The sequence below is a fragment of the Excalfactoria chinensis genome, chromosome 2 (genome assembly GCF_039878825.1).
Source record: "Excalfactoria chinensis isolate bCotChi1 chromosome 2, bCotChi1.hap2, whole genome shotgun sequence".
Taxonomy (NCBI): domain Eukaryota; kingdom Metazoa; phylum Chordata; class Aves; order Galliformes; family Phasianidae; genus Excalfactoria; species Excalfactoria chinensis.
The window spans coordinates 9,561,106-9,589,036 of record NC_092826.1 but is presented as its reverse complement, the minus strand read 5'-3'; the positions used below and the strand labels follow the sequence as shown (position 1 = coordinate 9,589,036).

The 27,931-nt window shown below is 45.9% G+C and overlaps 1 long non-coding RNA gene and 1 other non-coding gene across 6 annotated transcripts in view; one reads left to right on the top strand and one right to left on the bottom strand.

The window, feature by feature from the left end:
* LOC140248636 (uncharacterized) overlaps positions 1 to 27,931 on the top strand; it is a 243,151-nt gene that overhangs the window by 37,165 nt on the left and 178,055 nt on the right. For all 5 annotated transcript variants that reach the window (XR_011902869.1, XR_011902871.1, XR_011902872.1 and 2 more), the window contains exon 2: positions 651 to 1,019. This is a non-coding gene — a long non-coding RNA (uncharacterized lncRNA). The remainder of the gene's footprint in view (positions 1 to 650; positions 1,020 to 27,931) is intronic.
* On the bottom strand, positions 5,759 to 5,840 carry TRNAS-GCU (transfer RNA serine (anticodon GCU)). Its single transcript has one exon. It is a non-coding gene; the product is annotated as a tRNA-Ser (tRNA).

Here is a 27,931-nt window from a genome sequence, read left to right as displayed (position 1 = left end):
TACTTGAGTTGATAGGAAGTGCGAACACAGTTGTTCTAGTGGAGAGCTGAGTGCTTCCAAGGTGTCAGGGTTAGTATCCAGGTGATATGTGGGGCTGTTTCCTCCACTTCAACCCAGACTCCAGAGGTGCTTTGGATGGGCATTTCTCTCTGAAATTAGGAAGGCAGAAAGTCCCGCTCAGCTGCTTCCTTGCAGCCTTTTACTGCCTTCTCTTTCCTGTTGGAGAAAATGTGTAATTAGGTTAACAAAGGTTAAAATGGAGAAAGAAAACTGTCTCCTTTCCCCAGCCAAAAGGGCTTTGGAAGGATGTGTTGGTTAGGTGATAACTTTGTTTTAGTTGTTGGTTTATATTCCTCCTTGTTTCACATCACTTGGGACCTGTGAGCCTCTGGAGATGGTGGTCCCATGGTGCCTATGCTCAGTGTGTTTAAATAAACCAGGCTAATAGGTTAACAAATGAAAAAAAGAGAAAAACAACAACAACAACAAAAAGTGAAAAAAAAAAAAACAAACCTAAAAACTTCCTCCTGTGCAAAATTGAATTGAAAGATCAGAGTTTGCATGGGAATAAAATATAAGGGAAGATCCTGTGGTTTCTACTTCCCTGTGGTTGCTCTCATATAATGTCTGTCCTTTTCCTCTCTTCAAAGGTCCCAGCCTTGTGCCTTCAGCCACTCTGGAGTAATGCTGAGAGGAGCAATCAGTGTGATCCTTTCCATAGCTTCCAAGGATTTTTAGGATCGTGGGATTTATGGACCTGCAAAATCCTCTGCAGAACATCAGCCACCGACAAAACCATCTGGAGATTCCTGCCATCTTTTTGCCCTGTCTTTCCTGAGTCACCAAGTGTTGGGAAGGGAGCACCTCTGCTCTGAGGATTACAGCAAATCAGTTGCTTGCCGTCTTTACTGGAATACCTTCCCTTTCAGTTGCTCAGAGCAGAGCAATCATTGCAGAAGGCAGAAGGATAATTTTTCCCTTTCACTGAGCTTTTGCAGTGCAGCAGTGGCCGTGTCTGGGTATGTAGATGGTTTCCTCATTCTCCACCCAATTGCTTTTCCTGGTGTTTAGGAACTGAATCATTCTGTTTCCTTACTAGCCTCTGCTGAAGCTAAGGCCTTCTTTAGCATCATACTCTGAAGATGGCTTTTCCTCATTAGCAGAGGAGTGGGGAGGCTCCCATCCATGCCTCATAATTCCTCCTGCACTGCCCCTGGCCACTCAGCAATTACTGGTGTACTTACAGCACCAAGCAGACAACGGCAGTGAGTGAACCTGCTTATCAGGCTTCGCCGTGTAATTTGAGAGGAGATAATATGAGTATTCAATCCATTTTTTCTCATCTTAATTTAACAGTACTTCTATTGAAGAATGGCATCATTAAAAGAATGACATAAAAAAAAAAGGAGATGGCTTTAAATTTTAACTTGAAAATTATTCGTAATTACATAGACATAGATAACTCAGGAATTGCAGTGATAATTACTAAATTTACATTTTTATAGAGATTTACAATGACTTAGATGTTTTCATAAAGGTGACTGAGCCTTTTTCTTTTCTTTAACACCAGAATTGGATTGTCCTGTTGGTCTCTGGGGTGTCAGTTTGCTGTGAAAATCTCAGCTTAGACAATTGCTTTGGAAGTGTTGGGGGATGAATCCACTCGTGTATGCTACTGCATAGGGAATGGAGAAAAAAAGTCAGCTCTTTGAATCTAGATTCCAGATTTATTTATTTTGACTATACAAAATAAGAGCTGCTAAGGGGAAATTGCTGAAAATGCTATTCTGCATTCCCATCAGCATGTGTGAGGCATTAAAAGTTTCATCTCTGTGCTTTGTAAGCACAATTTTACATCAGATTAAAGGAAGGAAATGGAGCCAGGGGAACAAAATCAGTTGACCGTCTCTTGAATTTGATGTGATACTTAAACCAGATTGAGAAGATAGAGACTGAGGATTAAAAGGTTTTTTACTTTGACTAGCAGGAAAGTTGAGTGCTTGCTGTGCTTGTAACAGAGACTGTAGTTTAACTGTGGGGAGTGAAAGCATTGTACCAGGTCTCTGGGGTGGGTCGTGTGTATTGCGTAGGCTTAGTGGTCAATGGAAGGCTCTGTGTAGAGCCAGCAGCCTATGGGGTTTCAGGCAGAGACATCCCCATGGGCTGGGATATCCAGTGTTTAACTTGACCTGCTCACTTGGTGTGTTGCAATCTAACTCAAATGGTGTACAAATACGCTGAAAAGTAATTGTATTTCTTTTGTGTGAAGTGCATCTTGTGAACTTTTGAAGGCTGCTTTCTCTGGTGGCTGACAGAGAAGAAAGGGAATTAGGAAATCTATTTCCTGTAGCTGGCTCCTCCAGTAACCTCATCTGCGTTTCTGGTCAAGTCACTTAATAATTTTATTTGCTTCATTCTGCCCTGTGATAACATTGTATATAGCAGTATGTAGGTAACTTTGAAGGCAAGGCCCTGCACGGGTTGATCCAGGAAGTAGTTTAGCCCATTTCTATCCCTTGTGAATACAGAATGCAGTTTTCCAAGCGTGGAAATTCCCAGTGTTTTATTAACTGCCTCCTAACAACTTCTAAGGCACCGAAGAAAGATCACTGGAAGTACGAGCTTTCTAACTACTATTTAAGCAAACATGGTTGATATCTAAAAAGCTCCTTTGTCAGCAGTGTGCTGCAACACCATGAGCTTTATCTTTTGTACGTAAGCAGGAGCTTGGAGCCAAAAAGTCCTAATTATAGCCATGAACACCTGCAGAAGACCTAGAGTGCATGTGCAAGGTGCATTTATTGGTCTCCTCCTAGTCCTATTGCTCAGCCTTTCAGGAACAGCATCTCTGTAATTTGCTGTGAGGGAGTTCCCTGGGATTCCTCTTTGTTTAAAGAGCAAAGTAAGCATGATCATTGCTTGTATACTGGTTCCTTTGTCTTTCTTCAGTATAAGATAGGGTGTAGGCTTCAGTTCTGGAGTACTCTTGGTGCTCAAGCCTACTCCCATAAAACAGGCTCTTGGTTGCTCTGCTCTTTTGATGCAGTTGCTTTGGTGCTTCTGAAAATGTTTGTTTGGAGATGGAACAAAACCTGTCCAACACTGGGTAATTTAGAGCAGCACTTGTGCTGTACATTGCATGGTTCTTCATTGCTACCAGGATTGCAGACAAGATACAGTAGATGAACCCAAACTTACTGTTCTGCTTTGCCCATTGCAAACTCAGTCCTGTCCATCCTGTCTCAGCTACGGAGACTCTTCACACCTGGGAGCCTAGCACCATGCAGGTGACATGGACTGCCAAACCTGGGGTGCAGCTGCAGCTCAATGCATTTCACTTGGCCTTGCCGCTTACTCTGTGTTGCATTGCTCTGGATCATTGCTACCTGTAGGCTGATGGACAGATACATGGTATTAGGTTAGATATTAGAAAAATGTGTTTTTTTTTTCAGGTTGGATGTTAGGAAAAGTTTGTTTTCAGAGGGAGTGGTGAGGCATTGGATCAGGCTGCCCAGGAAGGAGTTGGAATCACTGTCTCAGGAGGTTTTCAGGAAACATGGAGGTGTGGTATATAGGGACGTGGTTTATTATGATGGTGGGATTGAGTGTATGGTTGGACAAGACGATCCTAATGGTCTTTTCCAGCCTTTCTGATTCTGTGATCATTAATTAAAAAAATGCTTCATCTGATTGTGAAAGTGGTGTCTTTGGGCGTACTAGTGTTTGTATGATACACATAGCTGATTTGGAGACAGTAACAGCATTGTAAAAGTCACAGCAGTGCTAAGTCGGTATTACTGGTGGTTACATGAGAGTGAAAAAGCAGCCCTGGCACATTGCAGGGATGCTCCATCCATGACTAACCCCTCGCACTCACTGGAGAGGAATTTTTTGGTGCCCAGCACAGACAAACACTGACACTACAGGTTTGCAGCAGTTTTCAAGTCTGTCTCCAGCTGGCAGAAAATAAAGGAATTGCAAGTATTTATTGGTTCAAGGGAAGAAAGCTCAAAGCTATAAAATAAATTTGACAATGTAGTTTTTCTTCTGAAATCTTAACTTTTTTTATGGTTCTCTGAGTTGAATATGTGGAAGCCCGGCAAAGGAAGATGATTTAATCTACAGATAATGTCTCTTGCTTGATGGTTTCCTGCTTCTAAAATTTACTCCCAGTTCACTAGAAGAAGCTTTGGTTTTCAAACGGGATTTTTGAGGGTGGGTGTAGTAAATGAAAGTGCTTTTAGAAGTTTCTTGGGTGCCAAATACCTAGCTGGCACTTTAAAAATATTTACAACTTAATATTTGAATTCACTTCTTCCTCCAAGATGCTGCTTGGAGAATGTACTGATGATATAATGATGCTGAAATTGTGCTTTGATCTTAATCTTCCTTGTCCTTGTTGGGAGGATTTCATAGAATCATAGAGAATGGTTTGAGTTGGAAGGGACCTCAAAGGAAGATATACCAGGGGTGAGTGCTGCTCACAGACCCTGCTGCTGCTGACCCTAGCGCTGCATTTTGGAGAGCAGTGGCATGAAGGGCAGCAGTGAGAGCCAGCCCAAGCAAAGCCGATTAATCTCAGCCCTCAGTTATTGGGTTATGCAAAATCGTAGTATTGGTGGGCTTTCCCTCTTTTTCTTTTTAAGGTCCGGAATGATCCAACTAGTATGTGATGAATGGTCCTTTGTTTATTGTTTCAAGATGTTGCTCAGTGCTTTCCATTGACTAAACCGTCACAGTAGTTACTTTCAGGATGTAGTTCTTCCTTAAAAGCAATCTTTGCTTTTGCAATGAATAACTGTTTGCAGTTCCTGACTTGCCATGCCTGTAAGTGCTGGCTGCCTGTTTGCAGACTCACTATTCTGCTTCAAGTTGTCCTCAGGAAGAAACAGTGAAATACCAGCAGATACATTATGGCTTGAACCAGCAAAGCAAGGATGACATCTTGGTTACTGAATCCCTTGTACTACATTGCCAGGTTTTACAGAGGCATAGGTGTTGACAGGCTGTTTTCTTGGGCTGCCATCTGCTGAGCAGTTGATGGGGATTAATATTTAGGAGCTTGTTTTGAAATCTGCCTCATGCCACTAAAATGTAAAACCTCCAAAGCTGGCTGGCATCCTGAGGCATTGAGGGGCCCTTGAGGGGCTTTTCAGAAGTGGTGTCTTGCAATCACAAAGTCATAGAAAGGTTTGGGTTGGAAGGAAACTTTAAGCCCAGTCCGTTCCAACTCCCTCTGCCACAGGCTGGCAACCCCTCATCAGATCAGGCTGCCCAGGGCTCCATCCAACCTGTCCTTGAAATTCTCCAAGGATGGGGCATCCACAGTTGCTCTGGGCAGCCTATGCCAGTGCCTCACTGCCCTCTGAGTAAAGAATTTACTCATAACATTTAACCTAAATCTCCCCTATTAGTTTAACACTGTTCCCCCCTTGTTCTCTCACTACCAGACCACGCAAGAATTCCCCTTCCACTCTCCTACTTAAAACTTCCCTTCAAGACACCTGAAGGCCGTAGTGAGGTCTCCCCAGGAGCCTGCTCTTCTCCAGACTGAATAAGCCCAGATCTCTCAGCCTTTCTTCATTCTGCAGGAGAGATGGCTCCAGCCCTCTGATCATCTTCTTGCCCTTCCATTGGACCTACTCCAACAACTCCATGTCTTTCTTGTTCTGGTGCCCCCCACCCCAGACCTGATGTGACCTCATTACTCCAGGTGGGAACTCAACAAGGACGAGAAGGGGAGAAAATTTTCACCTGCCGACGAGGATGGGATTCGAACCCACGCGTGCAGAGCACAATGGATTAGCAGTCCATCGCCTTAACCACTCGGCCACCTCGTCCGCCTTGTCTGTCTCCTTGTGTTTATTGCAAAAGTGTAAATGTTTTGGCACGAAGTGCTGGGTAGGACTCACAGCTCCAGGGTTGCTTTCAGGCTGTGCCCAGCTCTGAGGAAGAATCCTCCTGACTCTGCCATTGCATGTGAATATCAGGGAGGATGTGAGCTGAGGATCTCTGGAGGTCGGGAGAAGCTGACTGGTTGGAATTGGGGATGTGCCGCCACCCGTCCTGCTGGCACCGTCTCTTGTTATCCTTGCAGGGAGATACTCCTCTTGCGTTGATCCCTGCACGGTTTTATCTTGTGCTGAGCAGTTCACATCAGCATCAGGTGGTTTTTGTTTGACCCGTGCCCTGCTTCAAAATGAAATAACAAGGTACTGGGAAAAAAAGTAATCTCCCAGATAAGCATTTTTTTCCTACTCTTCTGTAATTCATGTGGGAGCTGGCTTTCTCTGCTGCCGGATGACTAAGGAGGAAATTCTTTTTTGGTTAGGGCACTGTTTCGAGTCCAATGGAATTTGTTTTATCACAGGTTTATCACTTCCACCCTTGGAATTCATAACCGTTACAGCGTGGGGCAGAAAAAATAATGGTGACTGCAAGTTATGCCGCTTGTCTTCTGTGAAAAGGATGCCACATAGCTGAAAGGCTTTCTCAGGTTTGCTCTGTTTTGCATAGGGATTTTGCTCCATATCCGGGTATCTTTGTAACAAATTAACTGGGAATGAGACTTGAATATTCTATCAGCTGCCATCTTTGAAGTGTGTGTTTTTTCCTTGTGTTTAAGTTAATTAATGCTCATTTCTTGAGTATAGGTGAGTGCAGCTCTGCTCATTGTACAGATAGGGAGGAGGTTCTGATTTATTGTGGCTCAACCAAGGGATGGCAGGGTCAACGTCAAGTTTATATCTAAAGAGTTTCTGGTTCATCTTGTTAATCTCCATTACCTCCCCTTTTTATAGGGGGGATCTGGATGTGTGTATCTGGAGGACACAGCCAGGATTTGGACGTGCCATACCCTTCAGAAGCCGTGCTTGTTGGCTGAATGTGTTTATTCTAACAGCATTCGCTTTGCTGCCGTGTTACTGTGATTTCAGAGCCGATCCCTCTGAACAGCCTGACAGGGCTTCTGAAGAGGTTTGACACTGCAAAGCATTGTTTACTTGTGAAAGTATTATTATATTTTGCATATCTATTATTCATCATTTGTGCTAAAACTGACACTACATCATAAAATTGCTCTTAGATTTCAAAGCTTTGAGCAAAAGCTGTTTTTGTCCCTGGATGCCTGTGACAGCGCTGGGAAGTGCCATAGCCTTTGTATCTCTGTAGTCCCCTTTTATGAATTGTGAGCGAAGGCAGGGAAGTATAAAAGAGCAGCGGAGCCGGTTTGATGTTCATAAAAGGCTTTGATAAAAGATGCAGCGCATAGACCTGATATTATATCCTATTTTTAACTTCTTGAGCACAAAGTGCTCAGATCCAATATTTATGTAAGATAGAAAGATGTGTTTTTTCTTTCTTTCTTTCTTTTTTTTTTTTTTTTTTTTTTTTTTTTTTTTTTTTTTTTTTTAATTTCCTTTTTAGGACCAGGTGAAGCAAAAGAAAAAGTCTCCCTTCTGCATCCTGGTAAAACTTTGTGACCTCCATGGAGGTGGAGGAGCCTGGCTGTGGGTCAATGCTCGCTGCCTGCAGGCTGGCACCTAGGACAGCGACTGGCACATGGGGACAGCCATTAGCACCCAAAGCTAGCACAGCACCACCGGGCAGAGCCCAGCCTCTGGGTGCAGGAAAGTGCAACTTTCCTATGAGCCCAACCATGTTTCCCACCATTAATTGTCCCCCAAGAAGCAGAAAAATAAGCCATTTGAAAGCAAGGCAGCTCCTCTCATTTCTGTACAAGTCAGATTACGGTAAAGGCATCTCTATAATAAGCAGCTTTGCTTGCGCGGTAGGAGATGAGAGGCTGTGTGCAGACAGGGTAATTTGGGTTTTACTGATGAAAGCACTTGTCATTATTTCCAGCCTCCTACATGTTTCGATGTTCTCTTTAATCTCTTCTATCAGCTTTCTTGCTTGCGGTGTGCCTGTGTACTCATGCATATTCATGTGCAGGGCTGTGATTCAGGAATGCACATACGGGCACATGCCTAAAGCTTAAAAAGATGCTTTCCTGTCTGCATGTGCATATGCACGCAGGAATGGAAACTGCTAGCAGGGTGTGCAGCATGTGCACGTCACAGTGGCATGGTTATTTATCTGTGTGATTGGGTTGTGTTGGTTCATACACAGGCCTTCACTCTGGACATCAAGAATCCCAGTGGTCCCAGCATGCAAACCTGATTTTGATAGAACTTTGGTTCTTGTCTTGCTTGATGTCACGTCTTTTATTCTGTTAGGGAGAAGTGTTAACACCCTGTGCAGTGGAGAACAAGCCCTGTTATTCCCTGGAGAAGCCCAGAACAGAGTCCAACCTTGCTGCAGCTCTGAGAAAGATTTAGGGTTGATCGGATGAGCTGTTGGGGGTGGTTTTGAGTCCTTCAGCAATCCGTGCTCATCGGTGGGTCCACTCAAAGCTGGAGCTACATTGCAGGTAATTGGATTTGTGCAAAGTTGTCTCAGTCTCTCACCTGTCCAAGATGCGTAAGTCACTTTCTGCTCATGTCTAGGTATGTAAATACATTTATATGCCAAGTGTTCACCTGTACCCACAGATATTTTTCATGGGATGAATAAGTTGTAATCGCCATATCTAAAAAGAAGTCTAATTTTTTGGTTGCTCACCTGTAATGCTATGCAGCACTATGTGTAGAAGGTGTTGTAGTGCTTTGCAGTGTGACTTGCTGGACACAGACAGCTTCTATTAGAAGCATATCTGCAAATCCAAGTCTCTTTTCAGCTTGTGGAAGATTGTCAGACCAAAAGTTTCAGTATCCCTGGTTATTCTGTAGGGTTCTATGGGACTGTGAAGTTCTGGTGAGGCTGCTCCGCAAGAACTGTGTTCAGTTTTGGGCCCCTCACTACAGGAAACACATTGAGGCCCTGGAGCATGTCCAGAGAAGGACAGTGAAGCTGTAAACAGTCTGGAGCACAATTATTATGGGGAGCTACTGGAGGATTAGGTTAGGGTAGTATGGTTAGGTTGTGGTTGGACTTGATGATCTTTAAGGTCTTTTCCAACCTGAATGATTCTATGATTCTGTGATTGTGTAGTCTGAAGAAAAGGCCTGGGAGACCTTATCACTCTCTGCAACTCCCTGAAAGGAGGTTGTGGTGAGGTGGGGGTCAGCCTCTTCTCCCAGGTAACAGGACAAGAGGGAGTGGCTTCAAGTTGCATCAGGGGATGTTCAGGTTGGCTATTAGGAATAATTTCTTCTCAGAAAGAGTGGTTGGACATTGGAACTGAGGTGTTTACACCTGCCTTGCTGCATGCTGTGAGGCAGTTCAGATGCTTGCACTGAATTTTCAGGAGCAATTGAACTGTTTGACTGCACGTCATAGAGAGTCAGGCTCTTAAGTGCATCATGAGCTCTCCCAAATGGGCTGTTGCATCCAGCAGAGCTCTGCCAAAGTGCTGGATGAAAAATGGTCTTTGGCTTGCAGTAGCTGTGTTTCCTTTGAAACATAGCAAGTGTGTTGCTTTACTTCACAGAGCTGGTGATAAGGGGAAAACCAAAGTGAAGCAGTGACAAGGTGCGGAGATGCCAAGGGCACAAGCTCACAGGGTGCTGGATCTCAGCAGGAGGACCCTAAAAGCAGACTTGGTGCTCTAGGAAAGCATCTTTATTCTGCATGTACCTGTCCCTTCCAGCCAGGTTTTATGAACCTTCTTATTCAACAAGTGCTTGTGTGTAGCTGTGCTGAAGCAGGGTCCCAGCAGGAGGAGCGCTGCCGGCTGTGAGAAGCAACCCAAAACAACAACAAGAGAAAGTGTCCAGATGAAAGGTCTGTTAAACCTCAGAGTCTCCTCTGCCTTGTTTTCAAGCTCTTCTGTAATCAGCTGTCATATTGGGGTCTGGGCATAGTGGATCTCAGCAAGTAGGGGCTGAAACTTAAACAAACAGTGACTCTTCTATAAATATTTAGCTTGCACTGTTTAGGAACTGCTGGAGCAGGAGACAAAATACATTTCAAGTTCATAACTGTCTGAAAAAACTACAGGAGGATGGCGCTTGATCAGTGGACCTGCTGACATGTAGGTTTTCCCCTGTTTTTCCAGAAGGAAAGGACATATTTAAGCACCCTTTGCAGAGAAGTGAGATTGCGCTCTGCCAGTGTTTGCATGTATTGTTTCTCCAAAAAGGCACTGGCAAGGGTAAGGCTGAGTTCCATGACCTCTGCTGCAATTAAGCTTGCCCTGCAAGTGCCTGAGAGCAGGGCTTGCCTCAGAACAGCTGCCACTTTTCTGGTGGAGAACTAATTTTGTCTTTGTTTTCACTGCAGCAGGCAGAAGCAACCTCAGGAACTGCATCCTCTCCTTTGAGATCAGAGCCACTGTGGTTTTAGTGGCTCTGACACACAGATTGCAGAGGTTGGGTTGCTCTGTGCTGTTTGGGTTCGGCTACTGATACAGAAGACTCCAGATCTTGGGGCATTAGGCTTTGTGCCCCATGTTGTTGCAGTAAGATGGTCCAGGACAAAGCATCACTGAGGTTAATGGGTTTCAGAGCATGACTGTGCTTCATGTTTCAAATTAGTGTGAAGATCTTGTGCAGTTTGGTGTCCAAGAGGAGTTGGGACTCCTTGCTGGCAGTCTGAGAGATGGAGGAGAAGGATAATGACCCTTTCTCTGCAAACATCTGGAAGTCGAGGGTGCAGCTGTGAGGCATGAAGACCTCTCTGAGCACGTTGGCTGGCTGCCCAGATACCAGGAAGGCTGCTGGCTGCGTGGCTGTGTGGCCAGGCTGTGTGAGCAGCCCTAAATCTTGGGCTGCCACATTGTTCCTGCTCTTGTAAAAGCCTCGATAGCGAGGTGGGCCTGTCCCTGTCAGCCTTTCTTTGCCTCTTAAATATGAAGATAATATCCTTTGTTTACCTTGCAGAACTCTTGCAAGAATGGGAAAGAATGAAACGTGCTGATAAGAAACAGTATCAATAGCTGAGACAGGCAGATGCACGTGTGCTTTGAATAAGGAGAGCACTTCATCAGCACAGACAGAAGTCTGGGATTGTTGATTAAAAAGAAAAGAAGATCAATTATTGATTGTTTTATTTCTTCCCTTGCTATTCTAAACCAAAACCTCTTTAATTAACTTTATTTTCCCAGTGCCTGCCATGCTGCTTTGTACCAGAGTTGTCTTTGCCAACATGCTCCCCCACCAAACACCCCTGCCACCCCGCTCCTCCCTACTGCACATTGCCCCAAAAGGCTTTATTCAGTGATGAAAATTCCTGAATTTTGCTGTGAAAAAAATGAAATTCAGAGTGCAGAAGGACATAGGAGTTGACTTGTGGAGCAGCTCCACCAGCTGCTGCCTGGTCCTTTGGAGGAAGGCAGCACCTGCACAGGTTGTTCAGAGAGGCTGTGGGGTCTTTGGAGATTTCCAAAAGCCTCTTGGATATGGTCCTGGACCAGGTTGCTCAGAGCCTCATCCAGCCTGACCTTGAATGTCTCCAAGGATGGGGCATCCACCACCTCTCTGGTCCCTGCCATCTTGTGGAGGTGAGGGATTCATAGATACATTCAGGCAGTTGAACAACATAGTGGGAAATCAGTGCACCAGTTCCTTAACTGAACCTCTTTGCCTGTAGCACGTGACTGACCTTATCTTAATTTGCAAAGTTAAAAAGGAAAACAAACAAACAAACAAACAAAACCCAAATTGATAACTTGTCAGAGAAGAAGAGCAAGCGTAGCAAAATATTTTGCATCCCTTGCAATAAGTTTGGTATTTGCTTGAGTTGCCTATGCCCCTAGCTCTGCTGCTCTTTCTGAAGATGTAAAGAGAGCTCAGCAGAAGTACAAGTTGTGTCTGAGTGCTTTGTATACAGGGACAAGAGGTAATAGCTTTAAGTTGCACAGGGGGAGCTTCAGGTTGGGAATTAGGAAAAACTTCTCAGAAGGAGTGGTGAGGCAGTGGCACAGGCTGCCTGGGTAGGGGGGTCAGGGGAGGTGGAGTCACTGTCCATGGAGGTGTTCAAGAGCCATGGAGCTGTGGCACTGAGGGGCAGGGGTTAGCGGGCATGGTGGGGACTGATTGATGGTTGGACTAGATGACTAGATGGTCTTTTCCAGCCTTAATGATACTATGGTTCTATGACTCACGGTGAGCAGAGAGGGTGCCGCAGAGTCAATGCGGGGCAAGGTGCTGGTTGACTAAGGAAAGGTGACCGATGTCATTTACCTGGACTTGAGCAAGGCCTTTGACATGGTGCCCGCACAACATCCTCATCTCCAAATTGGAGGGATGTGGATTTGATGGGTGGACCACTTGATGGATAAGACAGAGGGTGGTGGTCAGGTTCAGACCTTCATGAAGTTTGCTGATGACACCAAGCTGAGTGGTGTGGTTGATACGGAGGGAGGAAGGGATGCCATTCAGAGGGACCTCAACAGACTTGAAAGGTGGGCCCGGGTGAACCTAATGAGGTTCAACACAACAAAGTGCAAGGTTTTGCACTTGGGCTGAAAGAACCCCAGGCACCTGTACAGGCTAGGAGGAGTGATTCTTGAGAGCAGCTTGGCAGAGAAGGACCTGGGGGTACTGATGGACGATAAACTTAACATGAGCCAGCAGTGTGCTCTTGCAGCTCAGAAGGCAAACGGTATCCTGGGCTCCATCAGGAGAGGGGTGGCCAGCAGGGACAAGGAAGTGATTCTCCCTCTCTGCTCTTGTGAGGCCCCATCTGAAGTACTGTGTCCAGGTATGGAGCCCTCAGTACAAGAAAGACGTGGAGCTGTTGGAAAGGGTCCAGAGGAGAGTGACAAAGATGCTCAGGGGGCTGGAGCACCTCCCCTATGAAGACAGGCTGAGGGAGCTGGGCTTGTTCAGCTTGGAGAAAAGAAGGCTGCGGGGTGACCTCACTGCAGCCTTTCAGTACCTGAAGGGAACCTCTATCCAGGAGGGGAGTAAACTCTTTGAAAGGGCTGATAATAGCAGGACAAGTGGAAATGGATTTAAATTGAAAGAGGGAAGATTTAGGTTGGATGTTAGGGGGAAGTTCTTTACTAGGAGAGTGGTGAGGTCCTGGAACAGGCTGCCCAGGGAGGTTGTGGATGCCCTGTCCTTGGAGGTGTTCAAGGCCAGGTTGGATGGGGCCCTGGGCAACCTGATCTAGTAAAGGTGGAAGTTTGGTGGCCGTGCCAGGCAGGGGGGTTGGACCTTCATGATCCTTGAGGTCCCTTCCAACCCGGGTCATTCTGTGACTCTGTGATTCCGTGACTCTGTGATTCTCTGAGGGGCAAGTAAGGAAAAGGTAAATTCTTTGAGTGCCAGCTCATTGAAACCACTTTTGGTGCTTGAAAGAAAATGTCAGTGTTTGAGTTGGATGCGACAGCGGGCTTGATGGTTTTTCTCTTTCAATAGTTTCTTTGAATGCTCTTCCTAAATTAAAAGGCGGGTTTTAAATTATTAATGTCTTGCCTCCTATGCAAAGGGATTCCAAAGCTCTCTGCAAACCTCTGCTACAACATCTAATGTAAAAAATAGCCTCATGGTTTTTCCCGACTTCATCCTTGACAGAAGCCACTCCTCGAGTTCATGCAAAGCACTAAATCTGCAGAAGTGGAGAAAGGGGACGTTGATTTATGTGGAAGGTAATTTTCTTAAATGGTGTTGAGCCAGAAAATATAAAGATGATAATGATTTTTCTTTTGGCATAGGCTTTCCAGATTTCCATGTTTCTGACTTGCTGAAGCAATGCCTCCTGCCAGAGCTGAGTGTCGGTGCTCGCACTGGGATGCTGAGTGCTGCCCAAGTGGGGAAGGTGCCCAAATTCCGCAGCATCCCAGCACAGGAGGCAGGGACCAGAGCCAAGGCTCTGGACATCGGGCTGTGCAAAAGCTGCATTGAGAGCTAGAGCCTCCTGTTGGATTTATGACACGTTTGCCTATTGAACCTCCCTCTTCACTTTGGGTATTTGTCCTGATTTTGTACCAGATCTCCTTGCTACTTGAACTGATCCGTAGGCAAGCAGAAAGAATAAATTATTATAACTTTGGCTCAGGGCAGCTGTCCAAGGGATATATTGGGACACACTTGGCCTTTGAAAAGAGGGACTTCAGTCTCCAGTCCTGTCAGTCCCTCTGGCTCCTGGAAGTTTTCCTTCCAAATGGTTACTTCTAACCTCAGAGAAGAAGTTTGTGTTTTTCAGGGCTATGATTAATTCCGTTTTTACGCTTCGTTGCAAAATGCCACACAATAAATGAGACCAGCAGGGTGGTGTTTTATAGTGGGGGAGTGGAAAACATCAAACAAATGCTTTCAGATGCTGTTTTGGAGCAGTCGTGTGTGTGTGTGTGTGTGTTGTATAATCTCTCACAAACTGTGGGGTTTTGTTCCTATTAAAAGGAAGGGGGAGGAGGGGAAAGGTTTAAACCTCATATGTGGAAAGAATGTTAGAAATAGTTGAGAAATTACAGTCTTTTTGCACCAGGTCAGTGAAAGCTAAGTTAAGGTGCAGAGTTGCAAAGTAATACATCACTGGAAACAGGCAGAGCATACTCTTTCATCTCGAGTCTATGTTCCTGAGAGTCAGATGGTACCTCTGAGTCATGGGTGGAGGTTGCCTCTCACTCTCTCATTGCTTCCCAGCATCCTCCAGATCTGAAAGTCCTCAGGGCACCCTGTGCTATATGGTGCAAAGCTGTGGCCAGCACTCAGCCCTTCCCAGTCCCAGGAATGCTGGTCTGTCACCTTCACTAACCACTGCTGAATCCATCTTTGTGCTCCCTCACTTTCTGTGGAGGAGCATCCTTCTTCTTATTGAATGGGAAGGGATATGATCCTGATTATGCTTCACTGACATTAGATTTCCTTTCCTGGCATGGCCTCTTTGCACCACATGGTTGAGGGCTTGAGTCATGTCACCACAGGAATCTGAGACTCATTATCAACCTCAAATGAGGCTCATTATACCTCTGAAGTGTTCAGTGACAAATGGAGCTGCAGCATGAGGTGCTGGCCCTATTGCAGCAGCCCTCAACTTCCCAGGAAAGCTCTTGGTCTCAGTATCAGACCCTAGAGAAAAGAGTCTGAAGGGTCATTGCATGCCCACATTCTTCATCCTGGGGACTCAGAGGATGCTTGTACATGACACTGAGACTTGTTTCCTGGTAGGACGTTGGCTCACCTGGTAAAACAGAGCTCACCTGTGGCTGTGTGCGCAACCTTGGCCCATGGAAAGCATGAGTCTGCACACGTGGCCTTGTTCCTTCTCTTGGTCTGTAGCGTCTCCTCATGTCCTCCTTCCCTGGAAAGCAGCAGCCTTGTTTGTTATCCTAAGTGCCTTTTTCTTCCTCCAAGACACTTGCTTTTCATGCTGTTTTGGTTCCTGATAAGCAGTGGGAATGACAGGAATGAGGTGATGGTTACCCGTGAGCGTTCTGCTCCTGCTGCCCGCAGACTCATCCCGTCAGCATGTGCAGCCCTCATGCCAATGACATGGGTGTTTTCTCATTAAAAATAGACCACAGACAATGCCACTTCCCGAGGACTGTGATTTATCATTTAACAACAAGTGGTTACTCATTTCCTTTGGAAAACTTTCTGGAAGTGTTATTTTGCTTTCTCCCATCGCTTCCCTTTTTTTATTTTATTTTCTTAAATTTCTTTCTAAGCCCTGCATTATTCTTCCCAACAGCTGTTCTTTTTAAATGAAATGTTCCTTTTTCCAGGGGATTTATGGTTTATGAGTTAAAGATCATGGGAAGAAAATTGTTAACCCTTCAGATATTTGCTTTTTGTTGTGAGTCCCTGCAGCACTGGAGCTCAGCCATAAGCAATCAGCAAAGAGATTGGTGAGACCTACCTTGGAAAATAAGATTTGAAGAAAAATTGGAAGGTGATTGTGATCCTTGATGAAAAGTGGAGGATAAGTTTTAAGAAAGCTTGGAATAACTGCAGAACTCATCCATCTTTACTCTCACTGCACGAGTTACCAGCTCTGAGCTGTGCTACTGACTGGTGCAGTTGTTTGTCGTGAGGGATGGAGGAGTTGCAGAACTTGGAGGAAAACCTGTATCAGTCCTGAGATTTTAGTTTTAGTGACTGTACCAAAACAAAGTGCAGGAAGATGTTGGGTAGTTCCTGAGGATATCCTGCCACTTTGACAGCCAAATTTGGGAAATACAATGAAGATGAAATAGTCACAAGTGAGTGTTTAAGAAGCGATACTTCAAAAACAGTTTGCTGTAGGATCAAAAGGGTGTTTTGAGTGGTCTGCTTAGGGTCTACTTTCTGTAGTGAATTCATTGGTAGACTGCAAAGGATGCAAGTGCAACCAGAGGTGTTGCTTCGCTCAATAGTCTCCTCGCTTACAGTTGTTGTAATGAGCTACAGGGGTAGTCTGAAGATGAGAAAAATAAACTCAGTAAAGACAAGTGCAAATTAGCACAGTTGGCAATTGAATGCATGTACCCAAAATGAACAATAACACATTAACTGCAGAAAGGACCTGAGAGATGCAGTGAATCATAAGCTGATTGTGTATTAAGAATTGGATGCTGTTATAAGAAAGGCAGACCTCAAATAGCCTAGAGAAAAACAGCAAAGGTGACAATTCAGTCTCTGTTGTCTCATGGGACCTTGTCTGAAATAGAGCATCCATTCTCTCTGTAATATTTTCATATTCCAAGCAGGCAGCTTGGGAAGATGAAGCTTCTGTTTGGGAAGCTTCACTTAAGAGGAATAGTTGGAAGATTTGCATATGCTAAACTTAGGGGAAAAAACAAAAAACAAAAACAAAAGTAACCTCCACAGGTGCTGGGTATGATTTGATGGGGTGCTGTCTTCAGCACTTATTTCACAACCTAGTGACATGTGTTGGCCAAGACAATGGATAAGATGCAGGAGGAAGGGCAGGAAGAGGAGAGAGAGCTGAACATCTGCTTTGGATCAAGCTTTGAAGGGAATGGTGGATTTGAAGCACCCAGGAAAGTGTCAGTCAGCATCTCCCCTTGGCTGAGCACAGGACCAGCACAAAGCTGCCCAGGAGGACGTGGTTTCTGGCTGCTGCCTTGCAGTTGTGCCCAGTGGCAGTGGGGCAGGCTGCTATTTCTCAGAGTAATTTCAGTGAGGGGAGGGAAAATGAATGCTTCTGGAGCTGGCCCAGTAAGTGTTAGAAAATGCTTTGTTAGCAGCACAGCAGCCCTTCCTGGATGGCAGGGAGAAGGCTGCTGGTGGCTTGGAACTGTGGCTCAGGCTGGCTTCCTTTTTGGCAGAAGCTGAGCTGGTGTTGCCTTGGAGGGCGACGCGGAGACAAATAAGCTGAGTGGCCTGGGGCTGGATGGCTGCTGGACCTTTCTGCAGCCCTTGCATCTGAGTTTTGGCTTGCTTCTGGCTGCTGCCCTTTGGTTCTGCTGAGCCCCAGCATCCAAATGAGATTTCCAACATGACTGCATTGCGCTGGGCTTTTGGCTGTTGGTTCAGCTGACCACAAACTGGTCACCTTTTGCTGTGATGCAAGTTGCTGATTTCCTCTTCCATGAATGCTGAACCAAATACTCCTGCAGCAGCCGTCTGACGGTGTTCACAGCCACTGGGAATGCTCTTGGGCCCCGCAAGCCAGGATGATTCAAGCTGATACTCATGCTTACAATTAAATGCTAAATGCTGAGTCTATTCTGCCCTACCAGCTGTACCCCCGAGGGAAAAAAAGGGGTTTTACTGCAAGAAGAAAGAGTTTTCTGGTTGATATTAAGAATGCATAGCATCAAAGCTAAACCGGTGTGTGCTGGCTTTTAAAATAACAGGATGATATAAAAGTGCCTTGAGAGGAAGATTACAGATAAGCAGAGCTACTGGGTATGCCTGCTCCTTTTTGTAGGCTGCAGAACCTTCCCTTGTGTTGTGCAGGGCTCCATTGCCGAGCTGTGATCCCACACTGAACGTGGCCTCTGGGAATGGTGTCACGGAGGAAGATGTGAGCCTTGCTACCAAGGTCTGGATTTCAGATCTAACTTGGTCAGGGCTAAAACTTCACATGGAAAAGAAAAAAAAAGAAAATAGAAGCTTGATTGTGACACGTGACGGTGAATCTGACTTGTGTTGATCTAAGTAGTTCAAAAATAAAACAATTTCCATTTGTTTTATAAAGATGACAAAGAATGTGAAGAGGTAAGTAAGAGATTTGGCTTCTTCATGATTAACAGGCTGGGGCTTAGTTAGAAAGAAGTCAGATGTAACTGTAAGCCCATGCTGCTGGGAGGTGAGTGGCTGGCAACCATGCTGGACCTGCTGAAAGGAGTTCTGACACTGCATGTAAATAAAGCCAAGACGGGTTCTAGTGCAAAGTGTGAAGCAAGGAGCTCCCATGGGGCAGCAGTCTGTGTTGCAACATGTGTGAGTTTTGTTGGATTGATCTAAGGAGGAAAGACTTGTTTTGTTTTGTTTTGTTTTGCTCTCAGCAGGAAGCCTGAAGGCTTCCAGGCAGTTCCTCCACACAGTGTTGTATCAGTGCAAGTGTCCTCCAATTGAGTTTGCTGAGAACGGAGCTTATGCCAGTGCTGAGCTGTAAAGCTGCAGTCTCAGTTAAGTGCAGCGCAAGAGGAGTAGCAGCAAACTTCTCATCCCAGGGGAGAAACTGCAGCTCTGAGAGTCAGTGCACTGCATACTGCTCCCTGTTTGTATGGTGCCCAAGTTACCTTTGCAGTCACCTCCTTGATCAGCACCAAGCCTTGCTTTCATAGCATTATCATAGAATGGACTGGGTTGAAAGGGACTTTAAAGACCACCAAGTTCCAACCCCCTGTTGTGGGTAGAGGTCCATGCCACTAGATCAGGTTGCTTTGTTCCCCATCCAACCTAATGCTTTGCTTCATTGGAGATACTCATGTAGGGAACTTATTTGGATGCGTTTCTGGAGGATGGGTTCCATACGCCCTCAATGCACATATGTGCTTGTTTTAATAACTTTATTGAAGTAGTCTAAGTGGCTGTAACTACTCAACTTTTTGGCTAAGCACAGCCCTTTTGCCAGGCTCTTGTAAGTACCTGGGTTAACATTGCCTGTCACTGTGGTCTTTGCACAGCAGGTCTTTGCCCTCCACATCTGCTGAAGGGCTACTAAGCTTCTGAGAACTGTCTGCCTGCAAGCCCCAGACTGACAGCAAAATGGTTAATTCATCATGTGAGCATTGGGAAAGCATGCATACAGGGAACGCCTGCAGCAGGGAGCCTCTGGAGCATCCTCAAAGGCAGGACTTGATAGTGTTGTCTCAGCTACCATCACACTGGCCAAGAATCTGGGAAAACTGGGGCCTTCCATCCACTTCAGCAGACTCTGAATCAGACCTTCATGAAGCAACTAGTGAGAACTGTTTGTGTACTAGCATGCAAGTGTTTCTCAACCCCACAAGTCAGCTGTTGTGCTGCAGCTGTGTGCTACAGGGTGAGCAGTAGAGAAAGTGGGAGGTGAGGACAGTGTTTGATGCTGCAACATGGGAAAAGATGGGAAGTTTTTTAACTGATATTATTTAACTCATATTTTGTGAGTGTGAAATGGACTGGTTGTTGTCTGAGCTGTGTGTTTTGCAGCCTCCATTGCTGGGTGCCAGGTAGGTTCCCATTATGTTGTTCTTTGCCTTAGCAATGTGCGGGATGACTCACCATGTCTTCCTGGCATTTGATTTCATGGCATCCTGGTGTTTGAAAGCTGTCTTATCTGCTCTGAACCTTGGGAGAGGGAGCAATGAGTGCTCTAAGGGGAGGATAACTCATTTGGGGCATGAGCCTTCCCCCTTTGACATGCTGCATCTTGCCTCTACCTGTCTGCTCAACATCAATCCCAAATGCTGATTCAGAGGCGCAGCAAAGGCAGCAGGAGCAAAAGAGAGCCCCAGACCTCATCTTTAGGGACGGACAGTGGATTTGACACTACTTCTGGGGGGATCAATGGCAAAGGGAGGAGGAGGGAAGCTGGGTGCAAGACACCAAGGAGGACCTTGAGGTTACCCACTGGGAGATACTCGGTGTCTTGCTTCTTCCTTCAGCGCACTTGTCCTGGAGCTCTTGGTGCTACAGCGTACTTGCACTGGGAAGTGGGTAGCCTTTGCCAGCACCTGGCTGTTCCATGGCCATCCCCATTTTTCCTCTTCGCCTTGTCCAGGTCCAGGGACTGTCAGTGCAGGAAGCATTGCCCATCACCTCCCTTCATTTTTTCCTCCTTGCTTGGTGCCAAGTTGTTCTGATAGACTTTGGCTCATGTCCCAGAAACAGCCTCTGAACACACACAGACCGGGAAGGCTAAAATAACACTTGAAAATTGTTAAATAAATAGCAGTCGGTCTCTGTTAAATGGGAAACATAGCTTAAGTTGTTATATTTTTTTTGTCCTCCCTTGGACAGGGAATTGGGGTGTGTGTGTGTCTGTAGAGTGGCTCTTGTCGTAATCCATCTGCTGTAGCCCCAAGTGGGCAGAGAAGGGTTATGTGACTCCGAGTTACCAAACACTTACAGTAAAAGTGTAGTCATCCTGAACCTCATCCAAAGAGCCTTAGGTTTTTTGTTGGCTTTTTTTTTTTTTTTTTTATATACTTTTTTTTTTATCCTCTCTCCTGCCAGGATGCTGCTGCGTCACTTGCATTCTTCACCCCTCCTGCCTTGTTGGGAAGGAGCAACCCTCCAAAGCTGGCGGTAACTCTTTCCAGGCTTCTCACAGCAGTGCTTGGGGCTCTTCTGTGCTGCTTTGCTCAGTCCCAAAGCACTCCGGAACCACAGGGTCACCACCTAGGGTTTGCTCTGTAGCATTGCTGGTCATCCCTGTGCCAGACTGCCTCCCAAAAAGCTCTTGTCTCTCCCTGACACGTTCTCAGATCTCGAGTAAAAATAGTGTAATGATTATTGTAGTGTGGGAGAGCAGGGAACGCTGCAGGAAGCATTTGGAAAATGTCAGTTGCAAATGGCTGCCAGCAAAGATTGAGCAGGAGCAGGGATTGACTTAGATACTCAGAGCTGTGTGTTAGTGTGAGAAAGTGCACGTCTCATCATTCCTGGGTCTTTCTATAGAGCACATCCCCCTGGGGCTCAGCTGCAGGTCCCAGGGATGCAGTGCAGGGCTGGATGAGTGCAGGGGATATACCTACACTCAGTACATCCTAACCTGCTCCTCTCTCAGGCTTCTCTTCTGTTTTTTTTTTTTCACATGAGTTACCCCACCCAACCCAGCCCAGCAAGGCAATTGTTTCTTGCTGATTAGCTGCATGGCAAAACAAACAAACAAACAAATAAATAACAACTCTTACCTCCCTACAGTGTCAAAATTGTCCATTTCATTCCTCAACTTCCTAAAGCTGTTGATGTGGGATGAGCTGCAGGAGCTCTGAATCCCTGGTGAGAGTGGGGTAAAGCTGTAGAAATGGCCTGAGCAGGAATAACCCAACTACAGAAGGGCAGGAAGTGAGTGTCTTGACTCCAGCCTGCAAGCCTGTAGTTCTGTATGGCAGCGATAGCCTGAGCATGGTTATCTCGAGCATCAGTGTTGATGCAGGGATGGAAACAGCTGATTCTAGATAAAAAGAGGGAGATTTGGTAGAAGACATCATGATATCTTTTAGATGCTTCAAATTTTGTCTTTTTTCCCCCCATGATGTAAATGCAGAGGTTGCACCACTTTGAATGGGTATTTAACATGAGCCTTCCTCTTAAATTAAGGAGGATCGTGTTTCTTCAGCATTTAGTGTGAATCTTGATGCTTGGCGGAGTATTTCAGCCTTCCAAAGAGACATGCAAGAATAAAGCAAAATGATTCACTGCATGCTAAAATGCTCTTCATGTAAAATAATAATAATAAACAAACAGAAAAGTTCGTTCCAGCTTTGCAATAAAACTATAAAACTCACCAGCCAGTAAACAGTGGTTCTGTTCCCATGGAGAGGAGCTGCTGCAGACCTAAAAGCTTGCTGTGGGAAAGAAAAAAATTATAAATCAAAAAGATCCACTCTCGGTCTTGCAAACAAAGGTTGCCTTGGATTGTGGTCACATGTTACTGTTCAGCTGATCAAGCTCATGCCAAAAGGGGAAAGATTTCTAGTACTTGCTTGAACCCCACTGAACTGGTTTAGGGAATTAATTAGAGGAAAAAACTCTTCACCTTTGTTTTTTCCCTCACCGGTTTTCTCCTAGATCCGATGGCCCCATGTGAACTCACCAGCCCAGCCACCCCTTCCATGACTTGTGGTCACCGAGTGAACTTGACTGTGATTTAAATTGCACCCTCAGCAAAGGGGCTTTGGCTTCTCCCTGCTGAGGAAGAAAGAGCCTGCCAAATACCCAAATCTGAGCTTTGTAAATCATACCTAGCAATTCTTGGTGACCAAGTTGCTTCAAGGATGTAAGGAGGAGGAATGCCTGCAAGACCTTCTGGGGGTGAATTGCAACCCGTGGGTATATGAAAGGTGTTGATAAGCTGGTGTTGCTGGCAGCCCTCCTGGCCTGACTTAATGCTCTGTGTGCATATGTTCTGTAAATAAAGATCAGGGCTGGCTTCTTCCCTTCTTCCCTTGAACACATCCTCTGTTCATGCCTGTGAAGGTGGTCAAGAAACCTTCCTAAGGCTAGAGATTGAAGGCTGTGTGAAAATATCCAAAATCTTTGGCTTCACTGAGTTGGTGTTAAGGTGCATGGATATGTTGCATGCATCATATATAGTTTTCAGGACAAACTCAGTGCAGCAGGCTTAGCTCTCATCCCAGGCATTTCTGTCAAGGCTCAGGACTTGCATCTAATCTTTACAAAGCTCATCAGATCGCTGGTACCAGAGAGTGCTTTTCTTTGAGGGATACTGTATCAGCAGAGCTGGGTATTGGATTGCTTTCCAGGATTTTGTTGCCTGGTCATGTCAGAGAGGTTTTTTTTTGGTGAAGGTTATGAATTCTGTCACACACTGACCTTGTTGTCTTCTGTAGCAAGATGAGCCTTGGGTTCCTGGCTGACACTTTCACCTAGGGGTGAAAGTAGTAGGATGAGGTATTGCACCCAGACCTGTTAGTTTGGAATACGATGGTGGTTATGTGTCTCTTTTTTACCCTAGATAGAATGTGCTAGGGTGCACTGAAGGAAGGAGGAGGGGTGAAAAGTATCACTGTAAGTTGGAATTGCCCAGCAAAGAGCCTGAATCAGCTGCAGAGTATACTGAAAAACTTGGTTACAGACCTGCATTTTAATTTTTCAGTATCATTATATCGTGCAGTGAAAAAGCAGATCTGTTTCTTGGATGAGGTGGAATTAAACACTTGCCTCTTCCCAAGCTTATTGTGCTTCCCTGTGGCACCGCACACTTTGTTTGTAGCATCCCGCATGGGAGATAAAAGGCTTTGGTGCATACTGCCCGTGGGGCAGTGTGGATTTCTCCTCAAAAACACAGTTTCTAGTTTTAAATGCCTAAAAAATGAGACCTGTGCCTTATCTCTTGGGAGATCGTTGATGGATCCATTTCTCAAAAAGATATTTTATTCATTCAAACTATTCAGTTCTTTAATTCAGTGCCACTCCCTTCATTCAGATGCCTGGAGTCTTTTATCATGTCTCCTCTTACTCATTGCTTAGCCAAGTTAGACATACTTAGTTCTTTTAATCTTTCCCAGTAACCGAGTGTCTTTAATCATCCTGCTTGATGTCAGAGTGTTTGATGCCCACTTTTACTGAAAGTAAGCCTGGATTTTGTGTGTGTGCAAATCACTTGGGATGTGATCCAGGAGAGCAGGAGTAGCTGAGCAGCTGCAGCTGGTTGCACAGGCTCACTCCTGGATTCCTCAAAAGCTCCCTCAAATATCCCAGTGTGGGTGCTGGGGAAGATTCTTGGCTCACCTTGTATGCCAGCGGACTTGGCATGCTTGGGGATTAATTAATGTTTTTGTTGGATGTGGGCAGCAGCTCCCCTGAAGACGTCTCATGGCTTGGCTTTCCAGAGGCGCATTTCTCTGGACTTCCATGGAACTAATTGAAGATGCAGGTGTTGATTATGTTTGCAGAAAACAGGCCCAGAAAGGTTACTGAAACCCGCATTTCCTTCTCTTACCCATCAGCAACAAGGGCAAGATAGAGGCTTAATTTCCTTCTACAAAATCCATAGCGAAGCCGAGGGATGGGCTGTTTTTCAGGAGCAGTGATTTTGCAACGTGCTATTAGTGCAGCTCATCTACTCTTGCTGCAGGTATTAATGTTGATTTTCCAGATGACTTCATATATTTGCACATGAAAATAATCATTCACAAATTCTTAGATCAGTGTGAATGTAGGGATCGTTGCTGTCTGTTACTGAGCTATGCAATGTATCGCCTCAGCACACTGTCATCAGACTTGGCTTTCTGGAGTTAAGCATCTGCTTTCCTTCTTTGAGATAGAAGTCCACAATTTACCCCGCCTTATTTCAGTGGGAGCTGTAGGTATTTCTCTGATCCAAGCCCAGTGCTGACTCACATGGGTTAATGCAGCGCATCTCCGGGTTTGCTGGCATCAGCACTGAGGCAGCTCTTGGGGTGGCACCTCTGAGTGAAGGAGGAGCATGGACTTTGAATCACAGTGTTTGGCAGCAAATTAAAGAAGGCCAAAGACTGCCTGTCCCTCCCCCTCATCCTATTCTGCAAGAATGCTTCTCATACTTCCCAAACTTAGCAGTGCAAATGTACACTGCCTGACGATGTTATTCTGATGTTACTAAAGGTCCCATTCCCCAACTGTGGTTCAAACTCGGTCTACCAAAGAGGCTGTGTGATATACAGCTACCCTTACAGGGGGTCCTGTGGCCTGGGAGGAGGAAGAAGAGCAAACCCTGGTTTGGGGAGAAAGCAAAGCTCCAGCACAGAGCAGCACCTGTTGCCCTCTGGGTGCTCCTTGTCACCCTTTGGTGACCAGAATATAGTGTGGGATGTCCCTATAGCCTGGAGATGGCTGCTAGGAAAAGTGTGTACCCTCTTGATGATGCTCGTGCCCTCTTGGTGAACATCCCAGGAACACCACATCAGCTGGAAGAGCCAGCAGGCTCGTTTTGATTCTCCACTGCTGATTCACTGCAGGTGTTCACCATGAGATGGGCATAGCACTGTAGAACACCATCCCCACCCCTGGGGCATGTCACACCCTGTGTGCAATTACATTCACATTGCTGGAGGATTTTCACTCCCTACCTCTTTGATTGCAAGCTTGGGGGCTGGAGTGATCGCTTTTATATATAATTGGTTTACTTTGCAGCAGTATTTTAAAGAAGAGAGGAAATGAACCTTTTTGGTTGGAGGGAAGGGACAGGGTTTGGCTCGCTGACATTTCTTTTGTTGCGCTGTTGTATAGGTCTCGCTTGCCTGCAAAAAGGAGAAAGGAGGAGTGTGTGCAGGGAGTTCAGGTCCTGCTGTGGCTTCTTGGGAAGTGAGGTGAGTTGTGACAGCCTTCAGCACTGCTAAGCTCAGAGCTACAAACACACCTGGGTTTCCCTGCAGCCTTTGAGTGAGACCTCTTCTTCTGAGCCTTCAGATTTTTTATTTTTTTTTTTGTTAGGGGTTTCTGTGTATTTTTACTTTTCCAGGCTGATGGGAGGTTTTTAGACTGCTGATGTGATCAGGGTTGCAGAAGGCTGTAGGATCACACAAAGCTTATTTCTGACTGTGGTTTGGCTGTATCTGGGATTCACAGCGTGGGACTGCATTCCTCTACACTGTTAGTATACAGTCTGCATTTGTCTGGTTGAATTGTATGTGTGGTGTCTGCACCATGTGCTGGAGGACTTGAGTCCAATACATTTCTTGTGGCTTTGGATATCCAGAATATATTGAGAGCTTGGGCCTCTGCTAACCTACCAAGTGCCCCTGAGTTTTCTTCTCTTTTGAGAGGAGTTTGGACACAGCCCACATATGTGAGCTTGTCTGAGCCTGCCCTCTGTGCTCATACACCCTGACTGGCAGCATAAGCACGTTCCTGAGGGATAGGTATCATCACCGAGGCAGCGCAGTCCAACTGGGCCATCTCACACAAGCTGTGGCAGTCCCGGTAGGGACCAGCGAGACATCTGTTGTACCAGTGTCCTTGACTCAGAGAAACATCAGATATCCAGAGCTGGAAGAGATTTAAGAGAATTATCAAGTCCAATTTCTGGTTCCACACAGGACCACCTAAAATTCAAACCCTATGTCTCAGAGCAATGCTTATGCACTTCAGCAGCTTGGGGCTCTGAACAGTAACCTGTGCAGCCCATTCCATGCCCACCACCCTCTGGTGCAGATCCTGTCCCAGGCTCCCACCCTCTCCTCCCCTGCCACAGCTCCATGCCGTTCCCTCGGGCCCTGTCGCTGTCACACAGAGCAGAGCTCAGCGCTGCTGCCCCTTCACTCCCTGTGAGGAGCTGCAGCCGCCATCAGGCCTCCCTCAGCTCCTCTGCTCTGGGCTGAGCACACACAGGGTCATAGAATCATAGAATTACCCAGGTTGGAAAAGACCTTGAAGATCATCAAGTCCAACCGCAGCCTAACCAGTACCCCATCTCTAAAAAAACCTCTGCTAAATCATATCCCTGAGTACCACATCCAAACGGCTCTTAAACACATCCAGGGATGGCGATTCAACCACCTCCCTGGGGAGCCTATTCCAGTACCTAACCACCCTTTCGGTAAAGAAATTCTTCCTAATATCCAACCTGAACTTGCCCTGGCGCAACTTAAGGCCATTTCCCCTTGTCCTGTCACTTGTCACTAGTGAGAAGAGACCTGCCCCACTCTCACTGTAAGAACCTTTCAGGTACTGGGAGACGGCAATAAGGTCTCCCCTCAGCCTCCTCTTCCTCAGACTAAACAGCCCCAGCTTCCTTAGCCTCTCCTCTTAGGGCTGATTCTCCAAGCCCTTAATGAGCCTCATTGCCCTTCTCTGGACCTGCTCCAGTACTTCCATATCTTTCTTGTGCTGAGGTGCCCAAAACTGGACACAGTACTCGAGGTGAGGCCTCACCAATTGGGGGTGACCAATGCCTCACCAATGCCTCACCAGGTGGGTCCTCACCTGCTCCTCCTACATCCTGCTCTCCATACCCTTCACTATCTCTGTAGCCCTCCTTAGGACCCTAAAAGATTTGTGTCCTTAAGCTGTGGCATGCTGAATGACACATAGTGACACAGCACCAATGCTGGCACCTGTAGTGGGATGATAGTACTGAAATACACTGTATCCCACTAACTCAGCAGTGGTCTGCAGATGTGAAAAGGTGAAAAAATGAGCCCTATGTGTCAGGGCTCTCTTGGTTAGCATTTCTTTTGAGATTTTTTGTGCACATCAGTGCATCTCTCATGCACTGGAAATTCCCTCTAGATATCCATCTGCCTTTGCTGAGCTGTCTCCTCCCCTGCACTTCCTCACCATAAGCTTTTTCAGGACAGGAACTTTTTTTTCTGCATGTGTTTGCAGAATGCTCAGCATGTGCTGTCCGGTCCATATTGCAGCATGACTAAATATCTTTTATCTGAACAGCTGTGACTCTGGAGGGCCTTTTGTATGTTTCTGTCTCCCTGATGCCCTAGGTGCACTCTCAGAGGTGCAACCCATTGCCGTGTGTTGAGGAAAGGAATGATGTTGATGATGCGTTTTCAAGAGTCTCACCTGGGATCAAGGAAAACACATTATTTGCTGCATTATGTAATTGTTGTTCAGTTGTAAGTTGGCAAATAAAGAGAATGCGAGGGTGTCTGTATAGTGAAGGAAACAGAGTCACAGTAACATCACATGGTCACTCCCTTTGGCTGAGCTCCGTTTATGTCCAAGTGGAGGCTGTGTACATCTCCTTCCATCCATCCACCTTGGGACCAGAGAGTGTTGCAGGGGTCAGGTGCTTGCTTCTGCTCCTGGTCTCTTTGCTCTCAAGCTGTACCTCGATTCTGCACCCAGAGAACAGGGGTAAGTTGAGTCTTTGGAGTTGTGATAATTACCTTAAGGTAGCTATAAGGCTGCAGCAGGTTCTAGTC